General features: G+C 38.2%; 1 protein-coding gene across 4 annotated transcripts in view; it reads right to left on the bottom strand.

The window, feature by feature from the left end:
- LOC133528380 (uncharacterized) overlaps positions 1–27,421 on the bottom strand; it is a 563,200-nt gene that overhangs the window by 320,889 nt on the left and 214,890 nt on the right. The gene's annotated exons all lie outside the window — the stretch shown is intronic.

Here is a 27,421-nt window from a genome sequence, read left to right as displayed (position 1 = left end):
TTTCGCAGCTCAAAACAAATAGTGCACCGGGCCTAGATGGTATGGGCAGCGACCTGATAAAGTCTGTTGGTCACTTAATATTGCAACCATTAACGCATATCTATAACCTAAGTTTAGGTTCAGGTCAATTCCCAGAGCAGTGGAAGATAGCATCTATCACCCCTGTATATAAGGATGGAGCTAAGAACGAACCTAGCAACTATAGACCTATATCCCTACTTAGTGTTCTTTCGAAGATGCTGGAGAAACTAGTCAATATCAGACTCGTAAAATTCCTTGAAAGGAGCGGAGTGCTTTCGGAGAGACAATTTGGCTTTAGGGCACACAGGTCCACTGAAGATGCAATCTCACTCTTGGTCAATGTAATATCTTCAAACCTGGATAATAACATAAATTGTATCGGCGTTTTCTTGGACCTGGCCAAGGCTTTTGACACTGTGTCTAGACCAATACTTCTTAAAAAGCTTGAGAAAATGGGGATTCGGGGCGTGTCCCTGGCCTGGTTCGATAGTTATCTATCAGAAAGAAGTCAACTGGTTAAAGTGGATTGCCACAGCAGCGGTCTGGATAAAGTCGATTTCGGGGTCCCGCAGGGGAGCGTGCTTGGTCCTACACTATTCTTAATCTACATTAACGATATTCATAAAATTTCCCTCCCCCAAGCTGAAATAATCTGCTATGCCGATGACACAGTGATTCTTTTTAAAGGCGATACTTGGGAGAGTGCTTTTGCTGCAGCAGAAAAGGGTATGAGTGGCGCCGCTTGTTGGTTTCGAGATAACCTACTGACCTTAAATAGTAAAAAGACTAAATTCTTGTGTTTTCATAAATCTGCCTGTTAAGTAGCACGACTGTCCGACCATATAAATATAGGGAACAATAATTACACTCCATTCCACGGCACTCTGCTTTGCTGTGACAAGGCGAGCGAGTGGAAGGGAGAGCCCTACTCAAGGTTATCCCGCTCCGGCCGGCTAGCGGACGCGGTACAAACGAGTCTTCGCGGCGCATCGCAACCTTTGACACACACGTGATTTGCGCGCCAAAAATGTTATTCCCGCGATAATCTAAGTTTCTTTTAAGTGATTGTTCCTCTATTTTGTGTTATTAGTGTTTTATGTGTTTTCCCTTTTTTGTGACCAATATAAGTAGTTTTGGAAATTAGCTTTTTCTTCTACGTCAACCCCGCCCTTCTCTTACAAAATTGGTCCTTCGAGTTCGGATAAGTGAAATAGCTAAAGATGAGTGATCACAGTAAACGGAGAACACGTAGCAAAACTAGAGCGATGTTAAGGAAACTGCCAGATTCGGGATTGGGGACTCCGTCGGGTGCCGACGTATCACAGCACGCACCGTCTCTGCAGCCAGGGCGTGCCCCCTCGGTGGGTGGTCAGAAAGGCCACGGAGATGAACTACCGCCGTCGGGGTTGAAGACGCCGGTAACAGAGGCCATGGTGCGGCCGAAGAGCAACGCCAGCGTAGCCAGCAACACGTCGAAACACTCGAAACTTAGCCAGGCCTCCCTCAATGCACGGCGCTTACGCGCTGAGTACGAAGCGGAACTTGAGGTGGCCAAATTAAAAGAGAATCTTATAAAAAAGAAGCTAGCCCTGGACATGGCCGACCTTCAATTACAGGAGGAAGAGATGGACGAAGCAGCGCCCAGTGTTGCGAGCGGAGAGGTAACGGCGCGCGTGACGCGCTGGCTCGTCAACACGCCCGCCGCCGCGCCGTCCCGAGCGCCAGCACCATCTTTGCCGCGCACGCCGTCACCCCAGCCGCTGCCGCCGCTACCGAAGAGCCAGCCTCTATCTGATATTGATCGGCTAGCGGAGGCCATTAGCAAGCTAGGACAGAAGAGACACGTGCCGCGGCAAGTGCACGAGATACCGACGTACGACGGCAACGCTTCAGACTGGCTTGGTTTCGAAAAGGCCTATCGCAGTACAAGCGAAATACACGCATTTAAACCTTTCGAAAATATGGCACGCCTTCGAGTGGCACTTGTCGGCGAGGCAAAGGCCGCTGTACGAGATTTGTTGAGAACTGCCACCGATCCTGAAGAAGTGATGAAGGCGCTAGAAGACGAATTTGGACATCCGACTCGCCTTTTGGAGTGCGCGTTGAAGAAAGTGCGTGAATTGCCTAAACTAAGCGAGGACGGACGCGAAATTCGCAAATTCACAACGACAGTACGAAATTGCGTCTCAATTCTAAGAAGTATACGGGCAGAAGGTTATTTAAACAACCCACAGTTGGTCAATGAATTGCTGACTAAATTAACACCGTATCAACGAGCGCAATACGGCGATTTTGCTATGAATATGGACATCGACAGCGGCGTCGATCTAAGAGTTAGCCCAAACCTCAGTATGTTTGACGAATTTCTGAGTCAAATTACACGCGCGTCATCGTATTACACTCCGATAAGTGTAAACATCGCGTCCGCCGACCGCGCCGCCGCGGGCGCAGGGCACGCAGGACCCCATGCTGGTCGGCGCGATAAGGCTGCGGCCCCAGTGCGCGCGGGCGTAGCGACTCATCGAATACATTCTCAAGTGGAAACCATCGCGACAGTGTCGAAGCCTGAACACAATGACAATAAAATCGCGTGTGTTAAGTGTAAATCGGACCATAAGTTAAATGAGTGTACCGATTTTAAAAATATGCCTATTGATGAACGTTGGGACCTTGTCAAACAAAATAGACTATGTTTCAAGTGCATTTTGAAAACACACTCAAGTAGATACTGTCGTGCAAAGCGGTGTAATAAGTGTAATTATTCTCACCACGACTTATTACATAAAGACGTAGAAAAGGCTACGCCGCCCACGGAGGGGCCACAGCCTAACCTGCCGTCATCAGCGCCGGCGTCTCAAGTGTCGGCCTCAGAGACATATGAAACGTTGACGAATGCTGGTGAGATAAGTGCGCGGTCATTATTAAAAGTGATACCTGTGACTGTTACAACAAGTGCAGGAGTCGAACATTGCATCTATGCGCTATTGGATGACGGAGCGTCATGCTCAATTTTGGACGATCGATTCGCGATTGGTGTAGAGGGACCTACAGTGCCGCTGAAGTTACGAATGGCGCGTGACCGTTTCGCTAATGACAATAACTCTCGTAAGATCAAAGTGATAGTGCGCGGCCCGAATGGTGTCAGCCATGACATTTCCGTGCGTACGATGCGGAACCTTAGCTTACCCACACAAACTGTACCGGCACGCATTTTCAAAGAAAACGCACACCTGCGGGACCTGGATTGCGGAGAGATGAGGGAGGCGAAACCCATGCTGGTGTTGGGGCAGGACAATTGGAGTCTCATCGTCGGCAGGGAGCTCCGTGAAGGTAAATCCGGTCGTCCGGTCTCTTCGCTTACCTACTTAGGCTGGGTCGTCCATGGCCCGTTAGGTGCTGGAGTTGGTGATAGCGAGATTGAATCCGCCAATTGCATGACCGCGTTTGATGACAATAATGATTTGCACGAGTTAGTTAAGGCCCAATTCGAGTTGGAAGCTATAGGTATTTCTAATGTGTTACGTACCAACTCGAATTCCGAACGAGCTTTAGAAATATTAAACAAAACATGTCGTCGCGTGTCAGATAACGCCCAGCAGTGGGAAGTAGGCTTGTTGTGGGCCCGCGACCATTTAGAAATGCCCGATAACTATAACTACGCGTTAAGACGACTTGTCGGGATTGAACGACGAATGGATCGTGACCCCAAATTTGCTGACGAATACGCGAAGCAAATAAACAGATTATTAGACGCGGGTTACGCGCGGAAAGTTGACAGTATTAAGGCTAGTCCCGTGTGGTATTTGCCACATTTTGGAGTCACGAACCCTAACAAACCCGGCAAGTTTCGACTCGTATTTGATTGTGCCGCCACTTATCAGAGCGTGTCCTTGAATAACAATCTACTAAGTGGACCTGACTTAATGAATTCTTTGTTAGGAGTTTTGATTAAATTCAGATCGGGTAAAATAGCTTTCACCGCCGATATTGCTGACATGTTTATGCGTGTAAATATTCGCGAGGCCGATCAGGGAGCTCAGCTGTTTTTATGGCGCGGTCAAGACCGATCTAGTGAACCTGGAATTTATATAATGAACTCTATGATCTTTGGCGCGACCTGCAGTCCCACGTCGGCGATTTACGTGTTGAATAAAAACGCTGAGGAGTTCGCAAATATGCATCCTGCGGCGGTGGAAGCTATTAAAAATAAACACTATGTTGATGACTACTTAGATAGTGTTGACTCGATAGACACGGCACAACAGTTGATCGCTGACGTCACCCACATTCACCGAGCTGGTGGTTTTGATATCAGGGGGTGGGTGACAAATTCACCTGAATTGAGTGAAAAGCTGCCAGCTGTAGTGCCGGGTCGTGTTAAACTAGACAAGTCGGAAAATGAACGCACGTTAGGTATGATCTGGTGTCCGTCGAGCGACTGTATGAATTTTGATTTGTCGTTTAAGCGCTTGCCGGCGGAGTTGGTTGAAGGTCAGATCAAACCTACCAAACGTCAATTTCTCAAATTTATTATGAGCATTTTTGACCCACTCGGACTGGTATACCCATGCGTGATACAATCACGAGTCCTGATGCAGCGTGTCTGGCAGTCGGGGATTTCGTGGGACGAATGCATCAAAGACCCGGAGGCGGCTGTCTGGTTCGAATGGCTTAGTAAGTTGAAAGCTCTATCTGCCGTTGCAGTACCACGATGGTACGGTCTGCAACGGGCAGCAGCGGTAGACCTCCATGTTTTCGGTGATGCCAGTGAAAAAGCGTACGCCGCTGTGGGATTCCTGGTTGGTACTGACTGTGGCGGCAATAGGGTATGTACTATGGTGGGAGGAAAGGCACGCGTGACCCCTGTGAAGGTAGTTTCCATTCCGCGTTTGGAACTACAGGCCGCCGTGTTAGCATGTAGACTAGCAGTGACGATAAAATCTGAAGTAGATTTCGCTATCACAAACTTGTACCTCTGTTCTGACTCAAAAACAGTTCTTATGTGGATTAATTCCGACGCACGCGACTATCAAAGATACGTTTCGCATAGATTAGCAGAGATTGACAATTTAAGTAAGCGAAGCGACTGGCACTGGGTTCCTTCAGAATCCAATCCTGCTGATGAGGCAAACTGGCCTAATGACAAAGGCATGTGGCTTTCGGGTCCCCCCTTTCTGTGTAATCCACAGGTACCATGGCCGAGCTGGAGCCATGACGAGACCCCCGCTGATCCTGAGCGCTTGGAGAGGGCGCACGTGGTAGCTGAGGTCACCCCAGGTCAGTTCATCGATGTCACACGGTACTCCACATGGACGCGGGCTGTGCGCGTCACTGCACGCGTGCTTGCATTTATACGCATACAAGAATATTTGCCCACCCTTCAGAGACGACAGAAGTGGACATCGGTAACGGACCCCGTCAAAGTGGGTGATGTAGTGGTGTTGTGTGACGGCAAACAGCCGCGTAATATGTGGCCCCGTGGCATAATAACCAAAGTGTTTCCGGGAAGTGATGGTCATGTGCGTGTGGTAGACATAAGAACGGCCTCTGGGGCGCTGCGTCGTCCTGTTGCTCGGATAGCCGTGCTACCTACAGACGGTACATTTGTCGAATGAAGTCTCCAACTGGGGGGTGGTAATGTTAAGTAGCACGACTGTCCGACCATATAAATATAGGGAACAATAATTACACTCCATTCCACGGCACTCTGCTTTGCTGTGACAAGGCGAGCGAGTGGAAGGGAGAGCCCTACTCAAGGTTATCCCGCTCCGGCCGGCTAGCGGACGCGGTACAAACGAGTCTTCGCGGCGCATCGCAACCTTTGACACACACGTGATTTGCGCGCCAAAAATGTTATTCCCGCGATAATCTAAGTTTCTTTTAAGTGATTGTTCCTCTATTTTGTGTTATTAGTGTTTTATGTGTTTTCCCTTTTTTGTGACCAATATAAGTAGTTTTGGAAATTAGCTTTTTCTTCTACGTCAACCCCGCCCTTCTCTTACACTGCCGCTTCCAGTCCCACTAATTCTACAAATCTAATCAAAATTCATAATTGCAACAATGTCAGTAACTTAGCATGTTCTTGTGAAGTCATATGTCGTTCCAACTCTATCAAATATCTTGGCTTAGTTATAGACGAAAACTTAAATTTCAAATCCCATATCAACTGTCTCTCCAATAGGATTAGGAAAACGATGTATATATTTAAGAAACTTCGACATTCCGCGAACATGAGCCTTTTAAAAAATACATACATCTCTCTATGTCAGTCTCTAATTACATACGCCATTGGAGTATGGGGCAGTGCTGCAAAGACGTCAATCTTAATGGCTGAAAGAGCCCAACGTTCGGTCTTAAAGGTAATGCTCAAAAAGCCCTTCAGATATCCGACAAACAGCCTCTACCAGGAAGCTAAAGTACTGACAGTCCGCCAGCTTTACATACATAAAGTCTGTCTCTCGATTCATAAACGCGCTGCTAAATCCGAATATTACTCGAAATTACTATCTAAACGCGTATTCAAGTTGCCTGTTCCGAGGGTTAACACTGCTTTTGGGAGACGTTTTGGCGACTTCCTCTGCTCTTCGATTTACAACATGGCCGTAAAGTTTCAGAGCGAATTAATTAATTGCACTGTGCATGTAGCCAAAAGGTTACTCTTCAACTGGTTGTTGTCACTTGATTATAGCGAAACTGAGACATTACTCCTAAGAATTGTTTAACATTAACTTTATTAATTATATAAAATGAACTTGACTACAAGATTAGTATAGAACCGAAGCTATAAAGAATGAAGCATTAGATAAATAGTTAAAAACTGAAAATTGCATGTATCAACTTAGGTATAAACCTGAATGTCATATTTATTATATAAAAATAAATTTTCGTTTTTCGTTGACTTGCATGACATTTATATGTACTTCTGGTCTCCCGCGATACAGGCCTAGCCTAGTGCGGGGACTCCTGGAAACTCTGTTGTCAATCTAGTTATGCACCAACTCTTAAAAACAACCGCTGTATACTTTTTCTGTGTCCTTTCTTGTGCAATAAACATATTTTTTATCTTTTTTATCTTTATCTAGCTTAGTATAAATATATTGTCGACTGAGAGCACATTGAAAGTCGTATAAAATTCTAACAAAAAAAATCTTGATTTTTCAATTTTTATTTCCAAAATGTTTTTTTTTTTAATATACACAAATAAATAGCACAGTAATTGTTAAAGAGTTAAATTTTCAAACGATAATATTTTTCATTCAATGCGTTATATCCGTGACTCATTATAGGAACTCTCAGTATTGCCCACGTATTAGATATAATATTATTAGATTTGACATATGATTTGACAGATTTTGGTTAGGACAAAATGGAGCCCGGTTTTTTTAATTAATATATATAACTTCTATTACCTACATCTTTATTTTACAGGCCCCTATAATTATATCGTCAATATATTATGTACGTTAGACTTCATATATTTATAAGCATATGATGTCCTTACATGTAATCTCTAATTGTTATTATACTTTCTACTAACACACCTAATATAAGTTGTTACTAACATAATATGGATGTATTTGTGTCCGAAATAAATGCCTTCATTCATTTATTCATAGGGGTCGAAATTAGCGACATTTTTAGGTACATTATATTTGGTGTACTGTGTCTGGACACATTCAATGTGGCAACCACAGTGGTGGCTGTCTTGTACTACAAACATAGCGTGGCTAATCATAGATTAAACTGTAATGTACACTGCTAGTATTCAGTATCAACATGTGCGCTATATTAATGATAGATACTATACCTTTTAATAGGAAGCGACCTCTTTTCCTTACAAAATAGTCCACATTTTCTCCTTTGCAATCCAGCGGGGTAATGCTGCCAGCATCTACGGCACCTTGCCGAGGGGTGAATTTTTATTTTAGTTTAGGTTTTACTAAAAAAATGTATTATGTTGTATTGTATATTGTAATTTAAAATACACCAATTGTTTCTTAACCAATACGTGTCCTAAAGGTTCAAAAAACTTGTTCGCAATTTTTTTGCTCCCAACTCTTAGGGGAATTCTAGCTGTCGTTTCTTTTTCTACACTGATCGACCTAGTCTCGTACTAAGCTCAGCTCAGTAAAGCTGTGGTTAATACAGGGTGAAATTGTTATGTTTGACCATAAGCTGAGGGGCCAACCCCGAAATCGCGAAAAAAAAATCTGCCGTGTCATATATTTTGGTTAGTCACTTGTACGGAATATTTTGTACGGAACAGCTGATTTTTCTTCACGAATTCGGAGTTGGCCCCATACTAAAAGTTGTTCGGTGAATGACCCACATATTTTTTCTTCTTCTAATAAGTATGGTACATTTTAAACTTATATTAGGTTCGCCAAACTTACGTTTAGCTGTTTATGTATTTACCTCTCACCGTATGGTCAAACAACAATTTCACCATACATATATCGAATTGTGTAAAAATGTTTTCCATGGTGTCAATATCCAGAAACGTAAATGGGGAGTATAGTATTCGTATGGAGAAGCGGTCGTCCACTTTTCTCTCAATGATATTCCCTGGTTTCTAAGTAGCTTAAGTTAACCCTTAAGACGTAAAATCTAAAACGGATCAATAAGTATAGACAAATTGTTGTAACGCAATTAATCCCCCAGTTGTAAAGTACCTGCTAACTAGAAGTTTCGCAATACATGTCAGCAACATGCTGATTACGCTGAATATGAATACCTAATGTATGTAAATACACTTTTCATATAATCAGATGCACAGATAGTTAACCCCCCTGTAAACAAATTTCCATGCAGGGGGTCAGTTATCTCTGCAGCGGACTTACTTATTTAGTTTTGCCTTATACCTTATTTATATTCTAAATACATCTACATTGTGGTCTTCATATTCAAGAACCATTGGGCCACTAAAACTAAACGTTCATTAATCCACAAATCTTATTTAGTACCTCTTTAGGTGTGTCTATACACACAAAAGTTTCAAACAAACGCAATCATACAATATATATCTTCGATATTACAGGGCTATAGCGTGTTTGTACTCTTGTCATGTAAACTGACATTGCTGGTCACCTTGGAGAACATTTCCGAGAATATCACAACTTTTAAGAAGAACATTTGTACAATACAATACAAATACTCTTTATTGTGCATCTCAATACAGAAAACAATACAATAATACAGAAAATCAAGAAGAGGTAAACAACAGGCGGTCTCAACACTAAAAAGCGATGTCTTCCAGACAGCATTTAGATAGCGGAATTTAACATTCTTATTTACTATTCACCCCCAGCCTGGCAGATGAATAATATACCCGTTGATGAATTCCAGTCTTTGATATGGGTCCAAGAAATGCTGCGCTAAATTATAATTTCGAATCAGAACTTCGCAACAGTCATTTACCTATACTGTAGCATATAGGTAATAGGGCTTCTACAGAGCGAACTCACAAACACAGTACAGTATTTATAAATCGAAAAACCAATAAAATCGGATAGAGATCCTCTCACATGGCAAACATCATCAAGTCTACAAGGATCATCACACCAGAAAGATGTTTCAATATGAAAATATATTAGATGGTGTGTAAGTACACTTTTTGTCACTAAACAATACGAAAGTGAAATTTATTATTGATTAATATTTAATTATTATTTAAACGTATTTATAAATGTTTATTTAATATTATTTAATTTGATTCAGTAAATTAATTTTAATGTGTTCAGGCCTTCGTTACTTTTTTATAGGTACTTAGTTTCATATTTGTTTGCCTGGTTTTATAGGTACTAGTTTTTCCTTGTTCCTGTAACGACAGTGATCACGATAAACACTGTAACTACTGACTACGAGAATTTGTAACTAAATTCAGTGAGTGGGCAAGTCAACCTGCTGAAACTTAGCTATTCAAGCATGCAAAGTACCATCAGTAAGATAAGAATACTTACCTAATTGTTTTTATACCTACGTATCTAATGGGATACCCTGTATCGAAATTCACTTACTACTTAAGTCGCTAATAAGCAGAGGTCGTCCAAATTTATTGTTGCCTTACATCCTCATGGCGGCATAATGACAAATTATTCCCAAGGGTAATTAATGGCAGTTAGTTGAAGTTCACTGACCTTAGTGGTAACTATCATGACCTCTTATTATGCTAGGAAGTTTACAGTGCAAAATCGACCGTGCTGGCTGCTATTTAAAGTATAATTTTCAACTCATATGCAAACGAAATATACGATTTCATTAATTTGTAGTATTTGGGAAGCGCTATAGAGTTAATTAACAAAAACCTTTTAAGGGGCTCATTGCTACAGATAGCAAGAACTACACCGAGCATCGGCAGGGTTTTGTAATAAATTATAAGGCTCGGCGTAGTCTGCGTTTTGCACAAAACAGTGATAACTTAATTAAGCTATTTCGGATGACTTATCTCGGCTAGACTGCAAGTCACTAGAGCTGTATTTAGAATTTAATTATAAATGTGTATTTTATAAAAGTGTATCGTGTCCGTTCTGTACACGTGTGCCAGACTGATCTACATATACCTTATTATAGTTACGTTTATGATAGGAAGCTTCTTCTACCCATTAGTAATGACCTGTAATTTTTTGTCTTCTAATATTAATATAAGAATTCAAGTCTTGGAGACCATTTACTTCTCTAAGGATAATATTAATGATCGTGTTTTAATTATATTTTATCTCTGAAACTTAGACTTTTGCATCTCTAATAAAGGAATGTTGTATTTGTTTTTATTTTTTATCATAGTTTTTTTGTGCAATTTGACATTTAGAGACTCTATACATCTTTAATAAAGTATCTAACATTTAATTGATTCCATATTTGTAATTTTATTTCGTATTTTTTTTAGTTATTTTTATTGCTCGTAAAAAATTGACATGTAAAAGTGTCCCTGTGACTTATTTACTGAATATATGTTTGATGTTTGAGTAGCAATTGTGAACACGGGCTTATGAAGGCACATTAAGTCTCATACATCAAACATATTGGTACTTTAGCCATTACTTTAGTGGAGCTTTAGGTATGGAAAACATTAAATATTGTTTGTGATTCGGAGACAATTTTCCCTTTCAGGTAGGAGGCCGAACACTAAGTATGATTTATGTTATGATAAAATCGTTTAATTAACGTTTTTTTTTTTATGAATCGTCATCTAGATCTGCTAAATTTTACAAATTCAATCTAGCCTATTTGAGTTTTGTTAGAGAAATTATTTAGATTTCAGAAAAAATCATTTTACATATAGTAGAATATTGAGGCTTAAATAAAAATCAATATAGAAGCTTGGAATATGTTGCATTTTGTCCCTTACATTCCCAAAATATCTTTAATATTTTAAATAATTTATCTTTTAGCCTTAAAAACAAAACACCTTAAGCACTATTAGGTATCATTAGATGAACTTAATTGGCCTTTTTAGGGTTCTGCAGTCTACTAGGAACCCTTATAGTTTCGCCTAGTCCGTCTATCTGTCCGTCCACGGCTTTGCCTCGTGATCCGACGGTAAAATAAAAACTAGATTTTTATGGTACCTCCCATACAATGAAATTTTATATTCGCTGTAACGGTTAAAGCGAAAATAAAATTTCATTAATTTTTAACCCAATGGTGCGGAGTATCGTTGGATAGATCTTTAAAAAGTATCCAACAATCATTTTTTGATAAAGTAAATTCGTAAATAATCGCTCCGAATGAAAAACAATGTGTCCCTTCCCCCTAACTTTTGAACCATGAGTCCAAAAAAAATTTTTTTTATAAGTACAAAAGTTTAACAACTACTTTCAATGAAAACTCCAGCCGTTTTTAAATTATTGCAAAGTCTTTTCTTTTTAATAAAAAGACGTACAAAGCCTATAATGTACATGATACTAATAGTTTAGCTTATTATAACAGAATGGTAACTATGGAACCCTAAGATGAGCTTGGCCCGACATGCTCTTGGCCGATTTTTTCTCTTCGATTTGATCGATCCAGCTCAATTATATGGCTTCGAAGTAGCGCGCTTCACTAAAATTAACTGGATTTGAGCCCGATTTGTATGCAAATCTATATCAAAATGATTTATCTAAACGAGATCGTGTTAAAATGCTATTTGCTGTCGATAAATTATTTGATAAATTGCAAATGGCTGACTCGCTGGCGAGAATTAGATTTCCTAACTCGTTACAGCGTTGATATGCTAGAAATCGTGCAGCCTGACTTTCAGACTGCTTCGAATAAATACATCTTCGAGCAGAGCATATCCGCCATGTAAGATGCTGTACCTATGCTGTTGTATAATACGTACGTGTCGTACTTATATCACGTACCAATTGGTATTTAGTCGTTCACTACGCATCTAATAATATTTCATAAATTATATTGTGTTATAATCAAATCGTTATTGATTGGAGATGTGTTGTTACATCTAAGACCAAATCGTGCCTCTGATTTTAAAAGCCACTTTAGATAGCGCTATACGTCATCATGTTTTGTGGTTACTGAATTGTCAATGTTTAAGTTTTGAAAACCTAGAACTAGCGCATGGGCGCATAATGTATAGGATCGTACAGCCATAAAATTCGACACGTTTTTTTCTTGGACTTTACCCTCTACTCATCACTATTTGCTTAGAATGAATCGATATTTACTTTTCTAAACGATACTATTCAATGTACTCCACTAAACAAATACATATCAGTTGAACAAAATTAAGCGTGAATGCGTCATACGTTATCATCATGTGTGGCATGTCAATCTTTACAGAGGACATTTGGCGTAAAATCATAGTATCTTTTATTGGAACTGCTTTTTCAAACCAGCTTTGAAAAATCAATCTGTATGTGAAATTGTGAACATATCGAGCCTCGGTTATATGCAGTTATTTTGGCGCTGACTTCCCTGTTTGCCCCTCTCGTTTGTCACAGAGACCTTTCGAGTGAACGAAAATATGAGCGCTCGCAAAATCACGAGCTTCAATAGAAAAGAAAACGATCCATCTCCTTATATCAGCGTGGGAATCATAAAGAAATTGGCATGCGTTATTCACTCCATTAAGTATTTAATGAAAAAAGGATGTGTCCGAGCTAAGAAAAGTTTTGTTTCTTGGCGCTGAAGTGACCTGAATTATTAGGGTATATAGGGTATTGCAACCAATTATAAGATCGACAAATAATAGTTAATTGTTTTACGAGGGGGCAAAGCTGTTGTTTAACCGCTCGTGCTATTGATACCCGAGCAAGCGACTGGTCTGAAAAGTGGAATCTTGATCATTGCGAGGGTTTGGGGGTCAAAAACAACGTATAATAATAATAACGTTATGCCATTTAATGTTATACCAAGTGCCATTATAGTATGATAGTTTTTTATGATTATATTAAACATTACACACCCACGTCAATGTAAACCAACCTTTGAAATATAGAGTAAAGTCATCAAAAGCCTATCGTTAAGTCATTTTGAAGCAGGTAATCCAGTTTGCGGGCTACATTCAGTTTTCAATCACAGCGACCTTTGTTTTGCTATGCACAAAGTTAGTCTGAGAGGAAAAGATGGTCGCATTCGACTCTTCGCGCATATTTTACGGTAGCTTTCATCTTATTTGTGTTGGTATACAGTTTAGTTTCAGGTTATAAGTAGTAGATAAATAGGGCCAGTCCATTTCATTCCGTTGACGGAAAAATTGCGTCACGTTACATAGAGTAAGATTTCAATTAGAATTTTTGTAATAATTAATCATTTGTCAACCTCTTCAGTTAACTGATACAAATTCTTGATAATCAGTTCAGAAACGTCTGACTTTCATATTTTTGTCACTGAACTAAATAATAGATTATTAGTTTATTAAATAATACATATTTTTGTTTTTTAACAGTGTATTTTACATAACAAGTATTTATTTTTCTACGCGTCAATTGATTCATTATCTAAATTTGTAGTATTGTAATAAACTGCCTGTATGTTAAATTACGTCATTTTTGCGTCAATGGCATAAAATGTACTTGCCCTGTAGATAACACTGGGTTCTTAGAAAAGGCCACTTAGAAAACATACAATTAAAATATTCTTTCACAATTACTGAATACTCTTTGGCTATTTTGGAGGAAATATTTTTTTAATTCTGTAGAGTTTGTAATAATTATTTTTTCATCTCAGCAGCTCGAACAAGCCTACTTTCGTCCCTCCAGGGAGTGTCGAAAGTGCGACTTTCCTCACCCCAGGGAGTGACAAAAGTACGACTTTTCTCACTCCAGGGAGCGAGCAAAGTAGCTTTTTAAATTAGTGAAGGCGATGAATACAGGAATAAAAACTTAACTTGATGTTGAATTTCTTTAACCTTTAATATGTTCTCACAACTGAGATGAATCTTTCGCTTACTCCGGACTCAAAATCAATAAGAATAACTAACTTTCCTCTCTTATTGCACAAATAACTATTTTCATATTTGGCAGCAGCATATGGTAAAAGAAAACGTTTTACCTAACATAAAATGTTGAACATCGATCATCCGAGCTAGAGCTTGCACTACATACTAATTGCAAGCTCCAGCTCGGATGATACAAATGTATAAATAAACTCATACTAAACAGTAAACACTCAATCAATATGTAAACAGGCCCTAAGGCACGTGTACACGTTCGTAAGGCCCCTAATCAGATAACAATAAATTATTGAAAAAGACATGAAATTGACGGAGTTAAAAAAAAGCACGGATTTTTTGTCCCTAACCGTAAAACCGATTACATAAAATTGGCTTCGACTCCATTTACTATTAAGCAAATAATATTTTATGCGTACTAATCTGGAAAACTTGTTGGCTTGACCTTCTTAAATTTCAGGCAAATAGCTGACCTCAAAGACCCTCAAATGAAGTGAATAAATCATATCCCTTACACCCTGTTCACAACAAACTTTCTCTCGAATTTATTTACCATGGAACTTTTTAACAGAAATAAATATACTGTACAACTTCACAATTTTTATCTGAGCAGTATTCAATATATAAAATAAATTTAGTAGTTGTTGGTCATTCAAAAACTATAAATTAAAAAAATATATATAAACTATAACTTTTTTTTGATAAAATTACATTTTTGCATTATTAAAATTATTTAAATAGTGTGTATCTAGTCCCAAATACAAAAACATTCTGTGCAATTATTGTATAGTTATAACAGAGGGGAGATAGAGAACATACAATCATGATACTTATGTATGTTTTGTGACTATAAAGTAAAAAAAAAACTTAAGAGTCGAATGTTACAACACCTTTTATTATTTCTACAATATTTGAAATTATCTAATTTCTAAATGCGTTGAATGTTTATTTATAAGTAACAGCGAGTTATTCGCCAGTAAAATTAATATATATATAAATTAGATTAACGGACCCGTCCCATGAAATCTCAATTTTTAGTAAAAACTGCGCGCTAAATATACCTGCGTAAAATAAAGAACATTTTCACCCAAAGTTAGTGCTTCGCTAATCAAATCGTCGGCGCAAGGGAGCGCAATCAGGACAGCTATAAAGATAACTCGAGGAGAGAGCAAACATTACACTGTATTGCGACCGACTTTATACACTGTCAAAACTTTTATTTTGGAATGAAAAGGGATAATTAGTACATTACGATACGAGTGCGAAAAGCAGCAAATCCGCAACGAGTGGCGATAAATTACGAGTAATTACCAAGCTACTACTAGGTATAGGAAAAACAGTTTCATATGCAGGGCAGGCATGAGTTTAAATAAAGTTTCTATAAATTGTGATATCGACATATATAATGATAGCATAGCAGTAATAAAAAATAAATTAATTAGACACTTCATGGGTGACAATAATTCTGGCGCAGGACAAGGCTCGGTGCATTGTTGAATATGTACTCACAGGATTTAACTACTTTTTCTTTTTTTAATTTATTTTTTGTAAAAATGAATCATATATATATATATATATATATATATATATATAGATCTGTTCTTATGCTGTAGGAACTTGTATGTGTAAATTAAGATGGGCAAAAACTTTTTATAATTTATTGTATTTTTATAAGTGAGAACCTGTAATTGGCTCTGTAATTCTATTGGAAGTTCTAGATATATATAGCGCTGTTGGTTTTCCATATACTAAAATAAAATAAAATAAATAAAATAAAACACGACCGAAGGAAGTGTTGTAAATAGTCTTATTTTTACGTCTTACACAGATCAACCTCAAAAAGACGACGATATACATACTTGCATAGATAGTTAAATACAACAAATATCAGTAATCATCAGAAAAATAAATGCCGTTACCGGGATTCGAATCCAAGACCATCGGCTTCATAGGCAGGGTCACTACCCATTAGGCCAAACCAGTCGTCCTATTCGCGTCTTTGTCGTACAACAGTACTAGTAGCACCATATGTACTGTAATAGAATATAAGGAATATAACATAAGGTAAAGAAGAATTGTCTCGGCCGACAATTAAATCTGATTTGAGGTTTTCTTATTTACTGATCGAGGTGTGTATATCCCACGATTTTGCCGTTCGACGGAGCCGGAAAGCGGCAATTTGTTTAGCACAGCGGGCCGGAATTTTACGCTTTCCGGCCTGAGGGCAGTTTTTTTTTTACATCTATATAAAAAACATGTCAACGTGACGCTACATTGTCGTTGCTGCTAAATTATTTCTAGTACCTATTTCTAATATATTATTTAAAGTCTTCTTCTTCGTCGCGTTGTCCCGCGCATTTTGCCACGGCTCACGGGAGCCTGGGGTCCGCTTAACAACTAATCCCAAGATTTGGCGTAGGCACTAGTTTTTAAGAAAGCGACTGCCATCTGACGTTCCAACCCAAAGGGGTAAACTAACAACTAAATAGTCCGGTTTCCTCAAGATGTTTACCTTCACCGAAAAGTGACTGGTAAATATCAAATAATATCGTCTGTATTTCGTACATAAGTTCCGAAAAATTCATTGGTACGAGCCAGGGTTTGAACCCGCGACCTCCGGATTGCAAGTCGCATGCTCTTACCGCTAGGCCACCAGCGCTTCAGACTATTTGAACAGTACAGCACCTATAAATTGGAATAAAAACTATAATCCGACCTTACACTCTACTATTAGGTACTGTTTAACTAAATAAAATAAAATAAATGAAATAAATATTATAGGACATTTTTACACAAATGGAGTAATTGCTTGTATGCTAAGGCTTGTATTGTGGGTACTTAGACAACGATATATATAATATATAAATACTTAAATACATACAAAACACCCATGACTTAGGAACAAATATTCATGCTCTTCACACAAATCAATGCCATTACCAGGATTTGAACCCAGGACCATCGGCTTCATAGGCAGGGTCACCCACTAGACTAGACAGGTCAGGTAGGTCAGACTATTTTCTTAAATGATCGGCCTTATAATATTGTAAATCAATTTTCGACAATGTACACAGTAACCCTATTTAATCAGTGTCTAATTCAGAACAATAGCCGTCTCTGAGCTTTGGTGACCTCAGTATCCTGTTCAAATGCCTACTTTTATTTACACAAAAAAACATTAAATAAGTACTCTAAAGCAATAAAGTAAATATGTACACTTGTACAGTGACGTCTGAAAAAATCGATACGAAAAATGTGCCAAAAATATGTATAATACCTTAATATATGGGCAATAAAGTGGTGTTTACATATTTTTGGCACTTTTTTCGTATCAATATTTTCAGACGTGACCGTACCTACTCACTCGATATTCAGGCTTTATCGAAAACTTCACTTTGAAAATAAATGTAATTGTGCGACTATTCGTACTTATCCTACTTATCCTCTGCCGCGCAGAAGCTTATAAAAAGGTCTCCTTTCCGTTTAGTTTTGAATATTCAGTTTGACAAATCAAAATTTCGCTAGGAAAGTTTTGATGTGTGGGCGTCTAGAGATTTAAATTAGCGGCTTTTTTAGATAATGTAGTGAAATGATAGTTGTCAAAGCGGCGGGCAACAAGACTAAAATGATAAAATATATAATTATAATATTAGTTCATAATGAAAATTTAAATCTGTTGGAAACGATAGTGTTTTATGTCGAATGTTAGATTGAAATTGTATTGAAGAGGGAAGAATGGCTTTTTGAATCGGTAATTTTTCTATGAAATATCATTTCGGGAGAAAACAGTAACTAAATCTTAACATCACTTAGATTTTGATGTTGATCGCTTCAGCATAATATATTCTAGGTTTATAGGTTTCGCTTTTTTGGATTTTTTTTTGGTTTGCAAATGTTGAAAAGAACGTATGGCGTATGGCGCCGCGCGCTGGCCCCTCAAAAAACAACAAGAGAACAGACTACATGCCGCTGAAATGATGAAGTCGCGCTGGGTTGGAGGTGTAACGCTACTAAATCGCATCCGAAATACCCTCATCCGTGGTAGCTTCAGGGTAAATTCAATCCAAGAGCAGCTAGTGGAAGATGGACTCTCGATCAGTACGGGCATGTAATGCGTCGTCCACCTGAACACATGACCCGACAAGTACATAGAAAGGGACATGATCGATGCAAATGTCACATCTAGGACAACCCAGGACAGAGCGTCCTGGCGAAGAAGGACTAGGAGAGCCGACGCCAAATGATGGGATAAGGCTAGGCGGACAGAGAAAAATGTTGAAAAAAAGGAAAACCTATAAACCTAGTTCTTCATTGTGCCAATAACATAATAAATAAACCGGCCAAGAGCATGTCGGGCCATGCTCAGAGTAGGGTTTCGTAGCTACCCTTCTGTCACAATAAGCTAAACTGAAGCTTAAAGTATAGGAAACGTTTTCTCTTTTTGTATCGACGATCACGTAGTCTTCTCTCTTAAGATACTCGACAGAATGGACTCCGCGGAGCTCCATCAATCTTGGGCCAAAATAAGGCACACCCGTGCTTTAGCGGACCATTAAATTTGATAAGTGGGCCAATCAAAATAATGGGTAACTTTAGTATAGGTATGCTATAAAGGTGTTATTATAATACAAGAAATAGTACATTACGATACAAGTGCGAAAAATAGGAAATTCGAAACGAGTGGCGATAAATTAAAACACGACCGAAGGGAGTGTTTTAAATCGACACGAGTTGCGAATTACCTATTCGCACATGTATCGTACAACGTTTTACAGTACATATGGCCCTTTAAATGTTCGACACAGTAACGTAATATGCTACTTCTCGCACTAGTGCTATAAAGTAGCCCCATATGTACTGTAAAGGTTATAATTGCAATCGTTAATTAAATCACGTTTATTTATATACGTTCAGTAAAAAGTTACTTTCTTTATTATTCAAGCACCCAAATCCTATCAACAATCCCATTACCCCATCATGCAATATACAATAAAAAAAAACAGTTTGCGTGTTTGTCCGTGAATCTTAAAATAATAAAATACAAAATTTCTGTTTTTGTTTAAAAAAAAACAAACGGATTTTAGTTCGGTGAAGGAAAACATCGTAAGGAAACCTGCATACATCTGTGAAGAAATTCAAAGGTGTATGTGAAGTCCCCAATCCGCATTGGGCTAGCGTGGGGACTATAGCCCGAGCCCTCTGGCGCATGAGAGGAGGCCTGAGCCCAGCAGTGGGACGTTATATAGGCTGGATTATTTTATTATTATTATTATTATTTGTAAAATAAATAAATAAATATTTTGGAGACAATCTTACACATCGACCTATATCGGTGTAAGATTGTCCCCAAAATGTTTGTATTTATTTTATTATATATGTATTTTATTATTTTAAAATTCAATATTTTATACCTATACTAAAGTTACCCATTATATCGAATTCATTTTATTTGAAAAATAACAAGTCACCAAAGTGTGGCAATGTAAACTAAATGAGGTATTTTTATAACCGAAAGTTTTTATTTAGTTACTGGTTTGTTATATCAGTCAGTATTGTATATATCTTATAGCAGTCAAAACATAAACAATAAAACATAATATTTATGATCACATTTGGTATAACCGTCCCTTAGAACATTTATTTTATTTTATTTTATTTTATTGATAAAAATGTTTACATGACATTACAGTTGAACCAATGCGTCACGAAACTTAAATTAACTAATAATTATAAGTATTAACAATTATAAAACAATAATGGCACATTAACAAATTAAATTGGGACAGTTGAGCACCTAGCATCCATCGCCTCACAGAATCTCAAACATTCACTATACACTGCCGCCCATCGCCAAGCAAATAGATCGCATTCAGGCGTCGATGCCAGGAGCGCATTGAGCAGTGAGAGGGTGCGGAGCAGCGGCGAGTTCCTGCGCGATACGGTGCGCGCCGGCGGCACGGCCAACAGGTAACATGAAATGGGTCGCTATGCTATGGTGTGAAAAACCTGGCACGTGCATCAGTAATACGGCCCAATTCGAACAATGCTTATAAGATGTCAGTGCGATACAATACTTATCTTCCAGTGTCAAAAGTGACGTTTTTGGTTGGATATTTGTCTTTTTTGACAACTGAAAGATCGGTATCGTATCGCTGTGACATCTTATAAGCATTGTTCGAATTGTGCAGCTAGTGGCTTTTACGCAATAAAGCTTCGAGCCCTTACGGAGGCTAAAGGTCCAAAAATATCTTATCTCAGCCGCACATAAACCTCCTGTGAATCGAATTTCAATAGAGATCGTAAAAGCTTTCTTCGCGAAATCGATTTGTGTCCTTACTCCACTATAAAGGAGACGAACCAACGCAAAAAATGAGAAGGTTCTTGATCCAGATCGCGCAGCATAAACAACTCACGGCTCAATTTATTTTATACCCTTTAAGGATTCTATGTCGTAAAAGTCAGCTGAGTCTTCCAGAGCTCAAAACTTATGTTAGAACGCAGTAACGACCCTTATTTGATATTATAATAGAATATTTAGAAGATACCAATTCCGCCGTTTATTTTCTTAAATAACAAAGCTCATTTCGTCGTTACATGATCAATATGCAACATAAGCAATAAGATCTAGTAAGCAATTTGCGCTCCTATTATCAGAGAATTACACAGCGCTTCGTATAATACGGTATAATTTATACTATAAATCACCGTAAGATTAAATAAGTGTCTGGTGCCGACAGATGTGTCGTATTGCCGTCGTGACTTGCGTCCTGAGCTGAAATTAGCCAAATATTAGACATATTTGGCTATATTTTACTAGAATCCTGGCTAATTTATTATAATGTAACATAATTTCAACAACACAATTTCGTAATCATTATCTTTAAAAGTACTCTAAAACCATTTCAAAAGTTGGGTCAAAGTTGTTGTTTAACCTCTCGTGCTAATATTGATACCCGAGCAAGCGAAAGATTCCAAAGTTGAACAATAAGCGTAACGAGTGGTTCGAAAAATAGAATCTCGTTGCAAGGGTTATAAGGCGAAAAGAAATTTTGCCACCGAGTGAAACACAAAAAAAAAATCCGCACCAAAGAACATACTAACTGTAAAATATCAAACGAAATCAAAGCAAATCAGTTCAAAATGAACATTATTAAATATTTATCATTCAAAATCATAATTTGAAAGCCAATTCTATCAGCCAACATAAGGAAACAACTCAAAATTAGCATTTGATTACTTTGCCCCACATGTGGACAAAATGCAACTTTTTCATCGGTTTTTGAACAATCAAGAGAGCCTACTGCTGGCTGGTGTGGTGATAAAATATTTATACGTATATCATGAAGGTTTAAATACTCCATCTTCAGGTTATAGTACATTGTGCAAAGAGGGGGGTAAGTGAAATTTTGGAAGCGAGGGTGGTAATTCCCGACAGCCGGAGGCTGCAGGGAATTAAAGACCCGAGGTTGCAATATTCTTACCCCCGGTAGTAGTAGTTACACACAATGTTTTTCATCACACTTGCGAAGAAAAAACTAAATTTTAAGCGAAATTATTCTTAAATACGGTGACATTTCAAACATTCATCCGCCATATTGTCATTATTTAACAGGTTAAGCATCGAAGGCACAGACCTATTCGGCATTCAGCCACGATTGAAAATTATGTAACAATATTTTAAACTGCTATTAAATTAATCAAACTAAACATTTTTAAACATATTAAATGAATACTACTACGTGTAGTATTCTATGAATTCGTGACATAATAAAAAAAAGTTGTAACTCCCTAGGGAGTTATAGCCATTTTTTCACAATCATAAATCCCGGGGGAACAATATATGCCTTTGTCCTTCAGTACACCTGCTTGAAATAACATCTTTTTCAAGCAAGTGTGATGAAAATATATTTTTTACCTTTAAAAAAATTAGACATGGTTGTCCGAATCCGTTTCCGCTTACAAGAAATTAACGTAAATTTGTGCAAGCACGGCAAACTAATGATAACATTTATTATGAATAACATGGAGACAAACATAACCTTCTCTCCTTGACGCAGTAAATGTATATAGATAATATAGTCCACCAGTAAATAAAGTCGGGTACCTTTTGTGCCTTCTTCTACTTGTAAGATTCTAGTTATTTCTTCTTGAACAGAACTAAACTCTTTCGTTTATAGGACATAACAGGTACATATGAATATTTCCAATTTGCTCCATCCAATTTGACTGTTACGATCTCCGCTTTTATTGGTAGCAGAAACATCAAATATAAAACTAACAAAATAAATTTGGGACTAGGTAATATAAAACCATAAAAATACCTATCAATAAAATTATTATTATGGCTCTGTATACTTGAACTCAACCATTGCCTTTAGCAAACAACTATTATTGTTCGTGTCATCCACTATGACGCGCACATTTGTCAAATCTAACCTTTAATTACATGGCAATACGAGTCATGACACGCGCCGTTGTGAATGACACGATCTAAGTATAAAATTTAAATGTGAGATTAGTTTGGTAGGAAATGATAAAACAGTAGTCTGGCGTCCGTCTCCTCGCTGTTAAATGTGACAGGTCTCATGCCTTGTTCTTACTGATAATGACTGATGGGCGTAATTTAGGAAACTTATGTACCATCAGGTTCAAATTTGCATGGACAATTTATGAATGATTTCATTAATAACTTGTCCATGCACTTTGAACCCTACTGTACGTACTTTCTGTGTGATAGTGATAGTGTGAACTTCTCATCATAGCATACTATGATAGCCTGTAAGTATATTTACCTAAAGTCTCTCAAGAAAATGGAAATGTTAGATGCGATTTTCGGTCTTGTACTTATAAAAATTTACGAATGTTTTTTATTCCGATAATTCTTTTTTCTACATACTTAGTTAATTTTATGGGTTTAAGATTTGCCGATGGCAAAAAAATAGTCTTCTTTCCTAATCGTATATTTCGAATTGAATATATTCTCAGAGGAAATTTCTAATATTCGATATTTTACTTGTTCGTGTTACTTATCTATTTAAGCAATCATATTAACTCTTATTAATAAGAGTGTAATTTTATGTTATAGATTTGTTTATACTGGACGTTTATCCAGTCAGATCAATTTATCGGACACGGCAAAATATCATTCAGCTCCTGTGAAAACAGTATTTACATAAGCGCCCAATCTATATCCATGAATTTTAAAACAGAATATTTGCTTTGGCTCGGTATAACAGATTTTCTTGCAGTACCTATTTATGATGGTTTATCTAGTACAAATATGTATATGATATTATTTGTAACATGTTTTTGTCAAGCTAGATTTTTTGAAAATGTCGTTCATATATATACGTGTATAATTAACACTTTCGCGCGAGCACCGTCATTTGACGTCAAAAATTGACCAATGTATCGAGACACAACGTCTAAACACGTCTTTACAACAATGCATTTTAAGGGTACAACGTTTGTAAACGTCGGCTGGCCTTACTTTACTCCTATAGCTACGTCATTGCGCCACAACACGGCTCAATTTTAAATCCCTAGCGCCACGCTAAGTCGATATTTTTTTATTTTCTGTAGGGCTCACTCACACATATGCAAGTGTTCCCACACACACACACAACGTCAATGGACGCCGTCCGTTCCTATACGCGCGGTACATTCGGTTCGCCTGCGCACGCGAAAAGGGTAACGCGCATGCGGTTATGTAGCGGCCAAGATTTTATATTCGCAACGGCCGTTCTGTGTCAATGTAAGTACATTTTTTATCGATTTTGAGTGTAAGATTGTAATCAAAAGTTATGTTACGGGCAGCAAGTGTTATCTTCTACGTATATCAAAGTAATTTAATCGTCTTATACGTAGATGGATAAGACAAACCACAAGAAATTTCTGCAGGTGTTTGAATGATCTTCGTCACGGTAGTCATCAGCAGACCCATATGAGGACGATGGAGAGTTTTGGTCTGATAAGGACTACGATCCAGTCGATGAGCAACATAACAGTAGCGATAGTTCCATAAGTGCTTTTGCTGAAACAGTACAACCACTGAGACACAATTCAAGCGTAGATATGGATACTGCTGATACGATCTCAATAGATTCGATTGGGCACACTTGAGACATCGCCACTTCCCGACCCTGTGGCTATGGAGGACAATCCTCATGCCTCGCCGCAACCCGGTCCTGAAATAGAGGCTAACGCCGTCCAGCACGCGACGCTGTCTCCTAATCCTCTGGAAATGGAGGACAACTTAACACCGCACGCTTCGCCGTCTCCAGTAGCGATAAACGCTAATGTCCATCAGCGATGCCAACTCCAGACCCCGTGAAGTTGGAGAGAGACCCATCACCGCACGAATTACAACCTCTGATTTAGTTGAGATGCATGCTCCGCCCTCTCCCGATCACCCGAACGCCGCACTCCCTCAAGTTCGCGAGCATATAGAGGGCAATTTGTCGCCGAACGCCTCACCAGCTCCTGATCTCTAGGAAATAGAGAGGCGTCTATCATCGACCCTCTCACCACCTCCCAGTCCCGCGGAGATAGAGATTAACCCGTCCTCTATCGCATCGCTTCCTCTTAATCTTGAAGGAATAAATGGTTATATTTCATCTTATGGACCGCCAACTCCTGAGCGCGTGGAGATAGAAGAAAACCCAACACCGCTTCCTAATGTCATGGGCAATGAGGGCAACTCACCAGGCACGTCAACGCTTCCTGATTCCAGGGGAGTAAGGAGTGATCCATGACCTGATGAACCTTCTACTCCTCCGTTATCAACATATGTCTCTCGCAACCGTACTCTAAGCAATCCTTCAACAAGTAGATGAGGCCCAAGGTGCAGGACTCCTCCTAGAGATGATGTTTGGGAAAAAACAACTGCCAAATTACTTACTTTTGATTTCGACACTATTTCTGCAAACCAAACGCTTCAGTTAAAGACGTTTTTGATAATTTATTTCCTACGCACATTATTGACTTCAGTACTTCTTCATTGTAGTAGCAAGAATAAATGAAAACGGAAGAGCTCTCTGCGCTACAAACAGGCCTTCTACTAGAAACTCGCGTCGTCATAGATAAAGATACCGACTGCAAAGAAATACAGGAATTTTTGGGTTTATGTATTTTTATGGGACATATTGATGTCCCTAAAAACGAAAACTTTTTACCTACACTGTTCCCCGTTATTATCATCAGATTTTTGGGTATATCAATTACCATCACGTCTGGGCGCAGATTCGAACAAATATTGTGATGCCTGTGTGTATCTGAGTTAAACGCACCAAGAAAAGAATAAATTGTAAGGTTCAGAGATGCTATTGCTAAGAAATTCCGTGATTACTACAAGCCTACTAAAGAACCCTTTTTGGATGAATCGTTACTTTTGTTTCACAGGCGTTTATCATTTTGGCAGTATATCAAGTCTAAGAAAGCGCGTTATGGGATAAAATTCTACGAGTTGACTACTTCTGATGGTTTCATACGTAATATTTTCATGTATACAGGAAGTGATGAAGAAGTAGAAAAAGGGATAAAAGACTGAAAAAATTGTCATGCGACTGATGTTTGTATGTGGCAAAAAGTGTTATTGGACATTGATTTACTATAATAAATATTAAAAATAACACAAGAGTATAATGTTGATTATTTCCTTTTTTTCCTACGAATATTTAGATGTTTGCAGAGGGCTACAGTTGTCAAATGTCTTCGTTATAATTGCCGTATAATAACGTTTGTTGAATGTACTTTTGAAACATGAATATGATGGGCAGGAACGTACATAAACGTCTAAGTCATAAGACGTTGTAACCCTGTGCAAACAAATACCTTAGTAATATGTGACGGAACGTTTTTAAACGTTAACGACGTTACACGTTGGTCACACAAATATAAACGTTGACATGCTCTTATACGACGCAACGTTTATAAACGTTAACGTCATATAACGTTGAGTACTTATATATAAACATACATCGATGGCATAAGGTGGAACGTTAATAGACGTTGACGTGATCAGACGTTGTTTCCTTGTTTATAAGCAGAAATTGGTGACATATGGCTGAACGTTTCTAGCCGTAGACGTCATTGAACGTTTGTGTCACGTTTCAAAAGATCGTTTCACAACTTAAAAGCAGTACGTATATTAACGTTGGTTTATTTTGTATGGGAAAATACTGTGCACTCCAAGTACTATTGGTGAAGTGGGGTGCTCGCGCGAAAGTGTTAACTTAACATTTCAGCTTTATTCTCGTATTCTACTCATTTAAAAACATCTAGTCGTTTTTGTTTAACACACTGTATAATTTTATTAGTATGTCCACAAGCTGAAATAGTCAGTAACGTTCAGCGCCTACTTACATAAACATCTCTTCAATTTCACGCGGTGCCCTCATCATGCGCTCGGCATTTTCCTGAAACATGACGGACCCGTATCACGTTGAAACAGACAAATTGAGGCTTTTATCGAATATTTTGACCAAATGGAATGAAATATGGAAGATCAATAAAAAAGATATTGCATAGGTTTTTTCTGTTTTCTTCTCTGCATGAAGTGCTCATAGAAAATTCCTAACGTACACTATCATCAAGCTATAAGTATAATGAGGTTTTGTATATGATGTTTTCTAAAATTGTATATGGTTTTGTATATGATGTTGAATAATTTTTCTTTTAAAACAGTTCTGTAACTTCTAATGTTCCTTTTGCATAAAACTTCAACATTGAATTGAAACATGAAAGGCATGCCAAAAACATTTTAATAAAATTTCGATATTAAAGTCGAATTTTCCGCTTGAATAGTACCGAGTGTAAGAGCACGTATCGCCAATGAGACACTACGTGACCCGTGGTCATTGGACAACCGCCTTTACGAATGTTATTCTATATCTTATAATATCTACCTGATTTTGTCGTTAAAAATCCAACGAGTATGTTTGAAATTCATTTTAGCAGACCCATCTGCTAATGAAATCACAATTTCTGCAATAAACAAAAAAACCTCCC

Source organism: Cydia pomonella, chromosome 19 (assembly GCF_033807575.1).
Source record: "Cydia pomonella isolate Wapato2018A chromosome 19, ilCydPomo1, whole genome shotgun sequence".
NCBI lineage: Eukaryota > Metazoa > Arthropoda > Insecta > Lepidoptera > Tortricidae > Cydia > Cydia pomonella.
Note: the sequence above shows the minus strand (reverse complement) of the source record. Positions and strands in the feature narration are given on the sequence as shown.